Raw genomic sequence first — 11422 nt, 5'->3', positions numbered from 1 at the left:
CCTCCTTCCTTCCCTCCCTTCTTCCCTTACTCCCCATTCTTCCTCCTTACTTTCTTCCCTCCCTTACCCCCTTTCTCTTCCTCCTTCCTTCCCTCCCTCTCTTACTCCTCCTTCTTCCTCCTTTCATCCCTCCTCCCATACTCCTCATTCTTCCTCCTTCCTTCCCTCCCTCCTTTACTCCCCTTCATTCTCCTTACTTCCATTCCTCTTCTACCCCCCCTCTTCCTCCTTCCTTCCCTCCCTTCCTTCCTACCCTTTTGCTATCATCCCCTCCTGTTGCTTCTTCCTCCCCTCTCACTCCCTACCTTCCTCCCTCCCTCCCTCTCTTCCTTTCTTCCTCTCATCTTCTCCTCGCAATGCAACGCTAGAAATCTTCAGTGCGGAACCAAGTCAGTGTCCTGTAGAACCTCCGCCACCTCTTCTTCCTCCTCCTCCTCCTCCTCCTCTTCCTCCTCCTACTCCTACTCCTCCTCCTCTTCCTCCTCCTACTCCTCCTCCTCTTCTTCTTCTCCCTCTTCTTCCTCCTTCATCTTTCTCCTCCTCCTTCTTCTTCTCCTTTCTTCTCCTCCTTCTTCTTCTCCCTTGTCCTCTCTCTTTCTCTTTCTTCTTCTTCTTCCTCCTTCCTCCTCCTCTTCCTCTTCTTCTTCCTCTTCTTCATCCTTCTTCTTTCTCCTCCTCTTTCTTCTTCTCCCTCGCCCTTCCTCCTACTCTTTCTTCTTCTTTCTCCTCCTTCCTCCTCCTCTTCCTCTTCTTTTTCCTCTTTCTCATCCTTCTTCTTTCTCCTCCATCTTCTTCTTCTCCCTCGTCCTTTCTCTTACTCTTTCTTTCTCTTCCTCCTCCTTCCTCCTCCTCCTCCTACTCCTTCTTTTCCCTTCTCCTTCCTCTTCCTCCTCCTCCTCTTCTTCTTCCTCTTCCTCCTCCTTTTTCTTCTTTCTCCTCCTCCTTCTTCTTCTCCCTCGTCCTTCCTCTAACTCTTTCTTCTTCTTCTTTCTCCTCCTTCCTCCACCTCCTCCTTCTTTTCCCTCCTCCTTCCTCTTCCTCCTTTTTCTTTTCCCTCCTCATTCTTCTTCGTCCTCCTTCCTCTTCCTCCTTTTTCTTTTCCCTCCTCATTCTTCCTCGTCCTCCTTCCTCTTCCTCCTTCTTCTTCTCCCTACTCCTTTCTCTTCCTCCTCCCTCTCTTTCTTCGCTCATTTATTTTTTTATTTCTATTTTCTCTTTTCTTATTCCTCTTTGTCATACGCTCCTTCCATTTTCTCTTCCTCCTCCTCCTCCTCCTCCTCCTCCTCCTTCTAACCCTCTTCCTCCTACTTTTACTCTACCTCCTCCTTCATCTACTCCGGCTCTTCCTCCATCCCAACATGGAGCTGCCTAGTGTAGGCCTTCATTCTTATGTTCATATGTTCACCATTCTCTTCTTCCACCAATCTCCACATCCTCCTTCTCCTCTTCTACTCCTCCTCTTCCTCCTCTTCCTCTTCCTCTTCCTCCGCCAAATAGAGCTCCTCCTTCTCCTCCTCCTATTCACATTCGTCTTCCTCCTCCTCTTCTTTTTCCTCTTCTTCCTCCTCTTCCTCCTCCTCCTCCTCACCTTTGTCCTCCTCTTTCTCCTCCTCCTCCTCTTCCTCTTCTTCTCCCTCCTCTTCCTCCTCCTCTTTTTCTTCCTCCTCTTCTTCCTCATCTTTCTCCTCCTCCTACTCCTACTCTTCATCTTCCTCCTCCTCCTCCTCCTCCTCCTCCTCCTCGTACTCCTCTTCTTCTTCCTCCTCCTCTTTCTCTTTCTCCTCCTCCTCCTCCTCCCCCTCTTCTTCTTCTCCCTCCTCCTCCTCGTACTCCTTTTCTTCTTCCTCCTCCTTCTCTTCCTCCTCCACGCACCCCTTCCGCGGAAGGGGGCGGGGCTGAGGGTAGGATGGAGGAAGTGGGAGGGTGGGTGGAGGTGTGGGAATCTTCAAGATTAATGTGAGGAGGCGACCGCCTTTGCGACGAAAATGACCATTGTGGTACTTGCTTTCCCTCGATTCAGAATTCTCGAAGGAAATAACGGTGATGATATTAGATGCTATTAGCAGAATACTGATAGGGATTAGTAATAGTAACAGTAGCAGTAACAGTAGAGGTAATAGTAATAGTATCACTCGCAATGAGAAAATATTAACAAGAAGTCATCGTACTAGTAGATGTAATAGTCCCGTAGTAATAGTTGTAGTAATTGAAGTAGTTGTGATAGTTGAGGTACTTGTAGTAGTAGAAATAGTAGCAGTAGTAGCGTATGTAGTAGTAGTAGTAGAAGTAGTAGTAGTAGTAGTAGTAGTAGTAGTAGTAGTAGTAGTAGTAGTAGTAGTAGTAGTAGTAGTAGTAGAAATAGTAGAAATAGTAGTAGTAGTAGTAGTAGTAGTAGTAGTAGTAGTAGTAGTAGTAGTAGTAGTAGTAGTAGTAGTAGTAGTAGTAGTAGTAGTAGTAGAAGCAGTAGTAGTAGTAGTATTAGTAGTAGCAATAGTAGTAGTAATTACTACAGTATAGTCAGTAAGGAGAGATCAAAGCCATCCAATTGTACTCGTAGTAGTAGAAAATATAGCAGAAGTAATAATGCAAGTAGCAGCAATAGTAGAAGTAAAATTAGTAGTAGTATTTACAATAGCAACAGTAATAGTAATAGTGGTAACTACTACAGTTTAATCAACAGGAGGAGAAGGTTAAAGCCCCTACATAGTAACAGTGGGAGTAAAAGTAGTAGTAGTAGTAGTAGTAGTAGTAGTAGTAGTAGTAGTAGTAGTAGTAGTAGCAGTGCTAGTTGTAATAGTAGTAACAATTGCAATATAACCATTCCTCCCCTCCCCACTAAAAAAAAAAAAAAAAAAAAAAAAAAAAAAAAAAAAAAAAAAAAAAAAAAAAAAAAAAAAAAAAAAAAAAGGAAATTTCAAACTATCGACTTCGAGGGAAAGACGGTCTCGTTCTTGACGAATTTCTACGCGGGAACTGATTCCTTCCCCCGTGTCGTTTCGGTGACCGTTTAAGTGCAACGATCATTACTTACAAAGGATTACAAAGGCGGAGCATGCCGAAAATGAATAAATGAATAAATAAAAACTATAATAATGTAATTAGTAAATAAAATACATAAATAAATGCATAGGTATAGTTAAATAATAAACAGACAGGTAAATAGGACATTTTTGTTATTATTTTGGTTATCGTCTGAGTATAAAGGACAGTAATTCTTAAAACCCTTCGCTAGATTTTGTCAAGACCCTTTGTAGAATATTACTAACCTCGTTTGGCGTTCTTAGTGAAATTACCTGGAGATTTTATAGATAAGCCACTAAATCAGCTAAACTTCAACTAGAAAACTAGATAGAATTCTCCTTTCTAGTATAGAGTGGTCGACAAGGTTAGCGAAAGCTTTGAAACTAAGACCATAAGTTTCTCTTAGACCAAAACAAAGTCTGTAAAGCTACTTATCATAACAAAGGCTTTTGATATAGTTCTGATAACCATTGAACAAACATAACTAAGGCGTTAGATCTGCCTTTGTTAACCCTTATCTCTACAAAGGGATACTAAGTCCTTTATTCAGCTTTGTAATACTCCTTAGTTGTATCCTTTGTAATTACCTTTGTCACCGTCATGGCCAGTCATCACTGTCACCATCTCTTCCCGTTACAGTCTTTACGCTACGTACCGTTACCGCCACAGCCGTTACAGCTACCAGATCCACCATAGCCACCACCACAGCCACCACAGTCACCACAGCCACCACCGCATCCACCACAGCCATCACAACCACCACATCTATCGAAGCCACCAAAAGTACCACCACAAGCCCCACAGTCACTACCACAGCCGCCACCACAGCCACCACCACAGCCACTACCACAGCCAACACCACAACCACCACAGCCGCCACAGCCGCCACCACAGCCAACACAGCCGCCACCACAGCAAACACCACAGCCGCCACCACAGCAAACACCACAGCCGCCACCGCAGCGAACACCACAGCCGCCACCACAGCCAAAATCAAAGCCGCCACCACAGCCAAAACCACAGCCAAAACCACAGCCACCACAACCAACACCACAGCCGCCATCACAGCCAACACCACAGCCGCCACCACAGCCAACACCACAGCTACCACAGCCAACACCACAGCCACCACAGCCAACACTACAGCCAACACCACAGCCAACACCATAACCACTATAGCCAACACTACAGCCGCCACCACAGCCACTACAGCCACCACAGCCACTACAGCCACCACAGCCACCACCACAGCCACCACAGCCACCACAGCCACCACAGCCACCACAGCCGCCAACTCAAACCTGTGCCGAGATTTACGGTTTTCAACGCGGCTCACTTTTGCCGCTTAATGGCGGACGTGATTTCTTGCTGTACTTCGGCTTCTCTCTCTCTCTCTCTCTCTCTCTCTCTCTCTCTCTCTCTCTCTCTCTCTCTCTCTCTCTCTCTCTCTCTCTCTCTCTCTCTCTCTCTCTCTCTCTCTCTCTCTCTCTCTCTCTCTCTCTCTCTCTCTCTCTCTCTCTCTCTACACATGTATATATCACATATATAAGATGCTCGACTAATGTTTGTAAACACTGGTACAGTTTGAAACGTTGTCATTTCAACATTCCATAAATCTATTGTTTCGCTCTTCCACTGTCTTGATGTTTCACCGTTCCACTGTTCCACTGTTCCACTGTTCTGCTGTTTCACTTATACACTTATGTATGTATATATATATACATATATGTATATATATGTATATAAATATATGTATATATGTTTATATATATATATATACATATATATATATATATATATATACATTCCTTCAAATAACATCATATACGTAGCAACACTGAAAAACTGATTTAGATTCTAGATTATGAAAATGAATGACCTATCACGCCATGAAATATACTCGTAATCTCTCAGGATCATTTCGTCCACAAACAACCTTAAATTGCAAGAAATATTTTTCAGCAATTAATATGAACCCACAGCTAAGATTTGTATCATGCACTGAATCTTAAAGACATAAATCCAGTTCATTTAAAAAACCTCACAAAATATTTGAGTGATCCATTTAACATGTTATCTTTATATATTTTGTTTTGGCTAAAGAAAGATTATCTTTTTAGTCTTAGTCGTGAGAGAATATTCGTAACGAATGTTACCCTCTCTTGGATTTCGGCGAGAGTGAGATTAATGATGTGCGTCAATTTTTTGAGAGTTTGTTTAATCTTGTCTGCCTCACCTCAGACAACCAATTGATATATTAATTTTTCATTCATCTGAGGGTAAAAGTGTAACTACTATGTATATATCTGAATTTGTCCAATTCAAATTCACTACTACGAGTCTTGCCCTGCTGTCTTAATATGATGACCTTGTCTGTATTCCTGTCTCTCCTTCCTCCTACTTCTCGTCTCTCTTTTGCTTTCTCTTTTTCTCTTCCTACCCATTCTATTTCCTCTTTAATGTGATCCCCTAATTATCATATCTATCACGTCAGACTTCCCCATACATCCACGCATCCATCTCCTCGTACATCCTCACACCCACTCAATCCATCAATTTCCAATCACAGAGCCCCTCTGATTCATCCATTCTTCTATCTCAATCTCTATTCTCGTGATAAATCTATCCATCAGGTCATCTGGAATTCACTCGAACTCAATCCTCTTGGGCGAGTTCGATGGTGACCTCCAAAGAGAACCTCGAGACCTAGAAGAGGTTCTTCCAAGGCTCCCGAAGTCCATCTATCTTGCCTCTGGCGTGACCTCAAAGAGTCGAGCTCGTCTTGGTCCATTGGGTTCGGACATGACGGATTTTACTTCGGGAGTTCCTTAACTCTCCAGGTTTCGGATATTTTTTCTTCTTGACTGAGTTGGCATAAAAAAAAAAAAAAAAAAAAAAAAAGTCTGGTGAGGTAGATAATACAGAGTCGAGTCGAAGGGTTTGCTTACAGCTGAATAAAATCGCTTGACATCAGGCAAATTTAAGCATAAACTCTGGTCCAAGGACTCAGAGGCTTAACTTTGTGATTATTGGAGGTTTCTTTAAACTGAATAAAATCCCCTGACGGCAGCCAGAATGACACAAATCGACCTTAATATTGAATGGGCAAACCATTACACCATTGAGATTGCTCCACATATAAATAAAATCATCTGAGAGAAGAATGAATAAATAAATAAATAAATAAATGAAATAAATAGATAAATACATAAAAAAAATTGGTAACCATACAACCTGAAGGCATTTATTCATTCGCGTTGGATTCACCTTCAGAGTTCCCCCAGGTCAGAGGTCATTGACCTGATGTCCCTGACCTCCCCTAAGGGATGGGGTGGGGGTGGGGGGGAAGGGCGAGGGAAGGGGAGTCCACATAGAAGCTCTTGGACTCCCCTTCACTTCCTAGTATAGCTACCCCTTCTCTTCCTCGTCCTCTCTTCACTCCTGACACTGTCCCAACTACACTCCCAAACTCAAAATCGCCCCTTCCTTTCAACTTAGTTTCACTCAATACCAACACATCCATCTTACTTCTCACAAACATTCTGCCTATCTCCTCCCTTTTACTCTCATCTGTACTACATCCTCGCACATTAAAAGACCCAAACATTAGGGTTCTGGTTGGAAAACTCCCCCCAAACTTTTTTTTTTTTTTTTTTCTTTTTTAAGGAATACTTTCCTTTGGGCTACCGCCTTTTTAGACTCAAGTGGGAATACTCAGTGGCAGTATTCTTCTCCCCTACCACAGGGTTTGGCGAAAAAAGGAAATAAATATTCAGAGAAGTGGTACAGGACAGTATTAAGAGTGGGGGGGGGGCAGCATAATGGAAGGGCAGTCGAAATACAATAAAGTATAATAATTTTTCTATGATTAGAGATTTCCTCTATCACAGGCAAATTATGTGTAGCTATGGTCCGTAGGGGCGCCCCATATAAACCCTAAATTATTAGCTACATGCTCCGGAGCAGTTTTTAATTCCACAATAACATGCAGCCAATATCCCAGACGGGGTAGCCTATGTATGCATGCATATATGAATGTATATACTATATGTAGGTATGTATTATGTATGTTCGTATGAGAGCATGTGTGTATGCATAAATAAATATATGTGCATGTACGTGTACGTGCATAATACATTATGTTTGTACGTATGTATGCATGTTATACATGCTTATATGTATGTATGTCTGTACAAATGTACTGTATGTATGTGTGTATATAAGTATATATGTATGATCTGCATGTCTATAGATATTTAGTTGTATGTATGTATGAATGTATACGTGTACATATGTTTACATGGGTGTTAATCTCATGCGTTAATGAGTATTAAATAGCACGGAGATAATGTTTGCACTTCACCAAGTAGCAACGGCGTTTGAACACGGCACCTCATCCAACACATTGACGACGCAATCATTTTTGTTTTTTGTAGTCATTTTTTACTTCGAAATCATAGATCGGAGAATGTAATGTATTACCAGAATAATACCAAATATTTTTCTGATCATGTTTTCAGATTTCTAGCATGTTCATTGATGTTTTAGTGAAAGTAATATGAAAAATTAGAAAATGGTTTCGATGTTGGCAATTCATTCCGCCGTTGTCGTTCGCGTGGTAAACATTTAAAAAGTGTTGTGAAAAATTAATCGATTTTGAACGTTCATTAAATATATCTAACCCATTATTTAATAGTGTGTGTGTTTATATAAAAGTGAAAATCCTTCTAAATAAGCCAGCAAACGACAAAGCATGCCCCTACCAGAAAATAAGGTAAGTACGAATTGTACGAATAGCAAAAGTTCACAGATGTCAGCCATTGTTTGATGTTCGGGTGATATGCTGATTTATTAATATTCGTATTATATTGCAATGAATGTAACCCAGGTTTTCAAGGGCATTTTTAAATTATATTTTCGTTAAATGTTTCAAGTGCTGAATGACAGTGACCACAATATGTATGACATCAGTAAAGGAATCTAGATAGCCACGGTGCCTAACTACTATGCCACCGTACCTAACTACTTGCATACCCGCCTGGCCCACTACCTACTAACTGGCCTGCTAACTTGCATACCAGTCTGCCAACTTGCCTGCTTGCTTTCTAGCTTACTTGCCTCCATGGCTGCTTGCTTGCTCGTTTGACTGCCCCCTTGTTTGCCTGCCTGCTAGCCTGCCTACCTGCTACCCTGCCTACCTGCTACCCTGCCTACCTGCCACCCTGCCTACCTGCCACCCTGCCTACCTGCCACCCTGCCTACCTGCCACCCTGCCTACCTGCTACCCTGCCTACCTGCTACCCTGCCTACCTGCTACCCTGCCTACCTGCTACCCTGCCTACCTGCTACCCTGCCTACCTGCTACCCTGCCTACCTGCTACCCTGCCTACTTGTTACCCTGCCTACTTGCTACCCTGCCTACTTGCTACCCCTACCTACCTGCTACCCCTGCCCACCTGCTACCCTGCCTTCCTGCTACCCTGCCTACTTGTTACCCTGCCTACTTGCTACCCTGCCTACTTGCTACCCTGCCTACTTGCTACCCTGCCTACCTGCTACCCTGCCTACCTGCTACCCTGCCTACCTGCTACCCTGCCTACCTGCTACCCTGCCTACCTGCTACCCTGCCTACCTGCTACCCTGCCTACCTGCTACCCTGCCTACCTGCTACCCTGCCTACCTGCTACCCTGCCTACCTGCTACCCTGCCTACCTGCTACCCTGCCTATACCTTCTAGCCTGTTTCCCCCATCCCTCACTGCTTCCTTGCCTGCTTCTCTGGCTGCCTGCTTGCCTGCTAGCCTGCCTACTACCTGCCTGCTTTGTTTTCTGTCTACGTGCATGTCTGCATCTCCCTCTTCTCTCCCTTTTCTCTTTCTCCCTCTCTTTCCTTTTCCACTTCCTTCTCCCCCTTCTCCCCCCTTTCCTTTCTCCCCTTTCCCTTTCCCCCCTTTCCCTTTCCCAATCTCCCCTCTTCCCTCTTCCCTCTTCCCTCTTTCCTCTTCTCTCTTCCCTCTTTCCACTTCCCTCTTCACTCTTTCCTCTTCCTTCTTCCCTCTCCTCTTTTCCCTCCCCCTCTCTCCCCTTTTCCCTCCCCCTCTCTCCCCTTCTTCCCTCCCCCTCTCTCCCCTCCTTCCCTCCCCCTCTCTCCCCATCTTCCCTCCTCCTCTCCCCTTCTTCCCTCCCCTTCTTCCCTTCCCCTCTCCCCCTTCTTCCCTCCCCCTCTCCCCCTTCTTCCCTCCCCCTCTCCCCCTTCTTCCCTCCCCCTCTCCCCCTTCTTCCCTCCCCCTCTCCCCCTTCTTCCCTCCTCCTCTCTCCTCCCCTCCACCCTTTCCCTCCCTCTCTGCCATTTAAGGTTTAATATTGCATTCTTCCCTCGGTAATTGTTATACTCTGGTATATCGCCATCTAGAGGATGTGGACAGAAGCCCAATCATTCAATTAATTTCCTTTATCTATTCCCATTTCTAAGTTATTTTATCTTTATTTGTCTATTTATCAATGTTTCTTTATTCATTTAATTATTTATCTATTTAAATTTATTTATTTCATATTTCGTTTCTTAATTCTCAGAATCGGTGTGGTGTGTGGCGAGTTATTCTATATTTGTCTACTTATCAATATTTCTTTATTCATTTAATTATTTTCTATTTAACTTTATCTTATATTTAGTTTCTTAGAGCTCAGGATCAGTGTGGTATGTGGTATACATCACATAGCCCGTAATTCATTTGTTTATAGAAATTTACTCAGGAACTAGGATTACCAAAAAGTAGGATAAGGAGGGGGAAGAGTAGATAGAGATGGAGTACACAAAGGAACACAAAGAAAGAACAAACAACAACAGGCCTACTGTCCCTAAAGAGGCTGTTTGTGTTTGCTAAACTAATCTACATTTAAGAAAACAGGGCAGGAGGAAAATATATATATATTTTTTTTTTTTTTTTTTTTTTTTTTTTTTAACTGCGAAACCCTATTGGCTAAAGAAGAAGAAGAGTCAAAAGACGACCTCGTTTCGGTGAAGAATTTTTATTTTTTCTTCAAGAAAAATTGAGAATGAATATCATGCATGAGGTTTCTTTCATGTTTCCTCTTCCCTCTTCCCTCTTCCTTATCCCGTGCTTCCTCCCGTCTCCCTCCTCCTCCCTCCTCCTCTGTCCTCCTCCTCCCTCCTCCTCCCTCCTCCTCCCTCCTCCTCCCTCCTCCTCCCTCCTCCTCCCTCCTCCTCCCTCCTCCTCCTTCCTCCTCCTTCCTCCTCCCTCCTCCTCCCTCCTCCTCCCTCCTCCTCCCTCCTCCTCCCTCCTCCTCCCTCCTCCTCCCTCCTCCTCCTTCCTCCTCCTTCCTCCTCCTTCCTCCTCCTCCCTCCTCCTCCCTCCTCCTCCTTCCTCCTCCTTCCTCCTCCTTCCTCCTTCTCCCTCCTACTACTTCGCTCCTCATACTTCGCTCCTCATACTTTCTCTGTCCACCGTCCTCCTTCCTCCTTCCTTTTTTTTTCATCTTTTCCATGATTTGTCCTATCCTCCCTCCATCTTTTCCTTCCCTTCTTGCCTCCCTCCTACTCTTCCTCCCACCTCCCCCTCATCCATTCCTCCTTTCCCCTCTTCCTCCATTTTTTCAACTTCCTTTTCCCTCTGTTCTCTCCCCTCTCTCCCCCCTCTCCCCCCTTCCTCCTTCCCTCCCCCTCTTCCTCCTTTCATCCACTCCTCTCTTCCCCTTTTCCTTTTTCCAGCTCTATCCCCTTTTCTCTTTTTTCTCTCTCTCCCTCCCCTCTCTTTATCTCCCCTCTCTTTCTCTCCCCTTTCTCTTTTTCCCCTCTCTTTTTTCTCCCTCTCCTTTTCTCCATTCTCTCTTTCCCTCCTTTCTCCTCTCTCTCCCCTCTCTCTTTCTCTTCCCTCTCTTCCCCCTCTCTTTCCCCTTTCTCTCTACCCTCTCTCTTTCTCCCCTCACTCCCCTCTCTCTTTCTCTCCCTCCCTCCCACTCCCTTTCTGGCGCACACACGCTGTGTGACTCTGAAGAATCTATTGCTCTGTCTTCCCCTCGCCTGTGCACAGCGTCTCGGCTTGATACCTCCTTTGTCCTCTCCACCTCCACTTCTTCCTCCACTTCCTCCTCCTCCTCCTCCTCCTCCTCGTCTTGCCATTCCTCTGCCATCTCCTCCTTCATCTCCGCTTCCTTCTCCTCCTTCTCTTCCTCCCCCTTCTCCGTCTCCTCCTCCTCTTCCTTCCCTCCTCCTCTTCCTTCCCTCCTCCTCTTCCTTCCCTCCTCCTCTTCCTTCCCTCCTCCTCTTCTTTCCCTCCTCTTCTTTCCCTCCTCTTCTTCCCCCGCCTCCTGTTTCCCCGCCTCATGTTCCCCCTCCTCTTATTCCCCTACCTCCTCTTCCCCCTCCTCCTCTTCCCCCTCCT

This window comes from Oratosquilla oratoria, chromosome 3, assembly GCF_046742065.1.
Source record: "Oratosquilla oratoria isolate Oo_2021 chromosome 3, ASM4674206v1, whole genome shotgun sequence".
Classification (NCBI taxonomy): Eukaryota; Metazoa; Arthropoda; class Malacostraca; order Stomatopoda; family Squillidae; genus Oratosquilla; species Oratosquilla oratoria.
The sequence above is the reverse complement of the archived record's forward strand: the minus strand, read 5'-3'. Positions refer to the sequence as shown.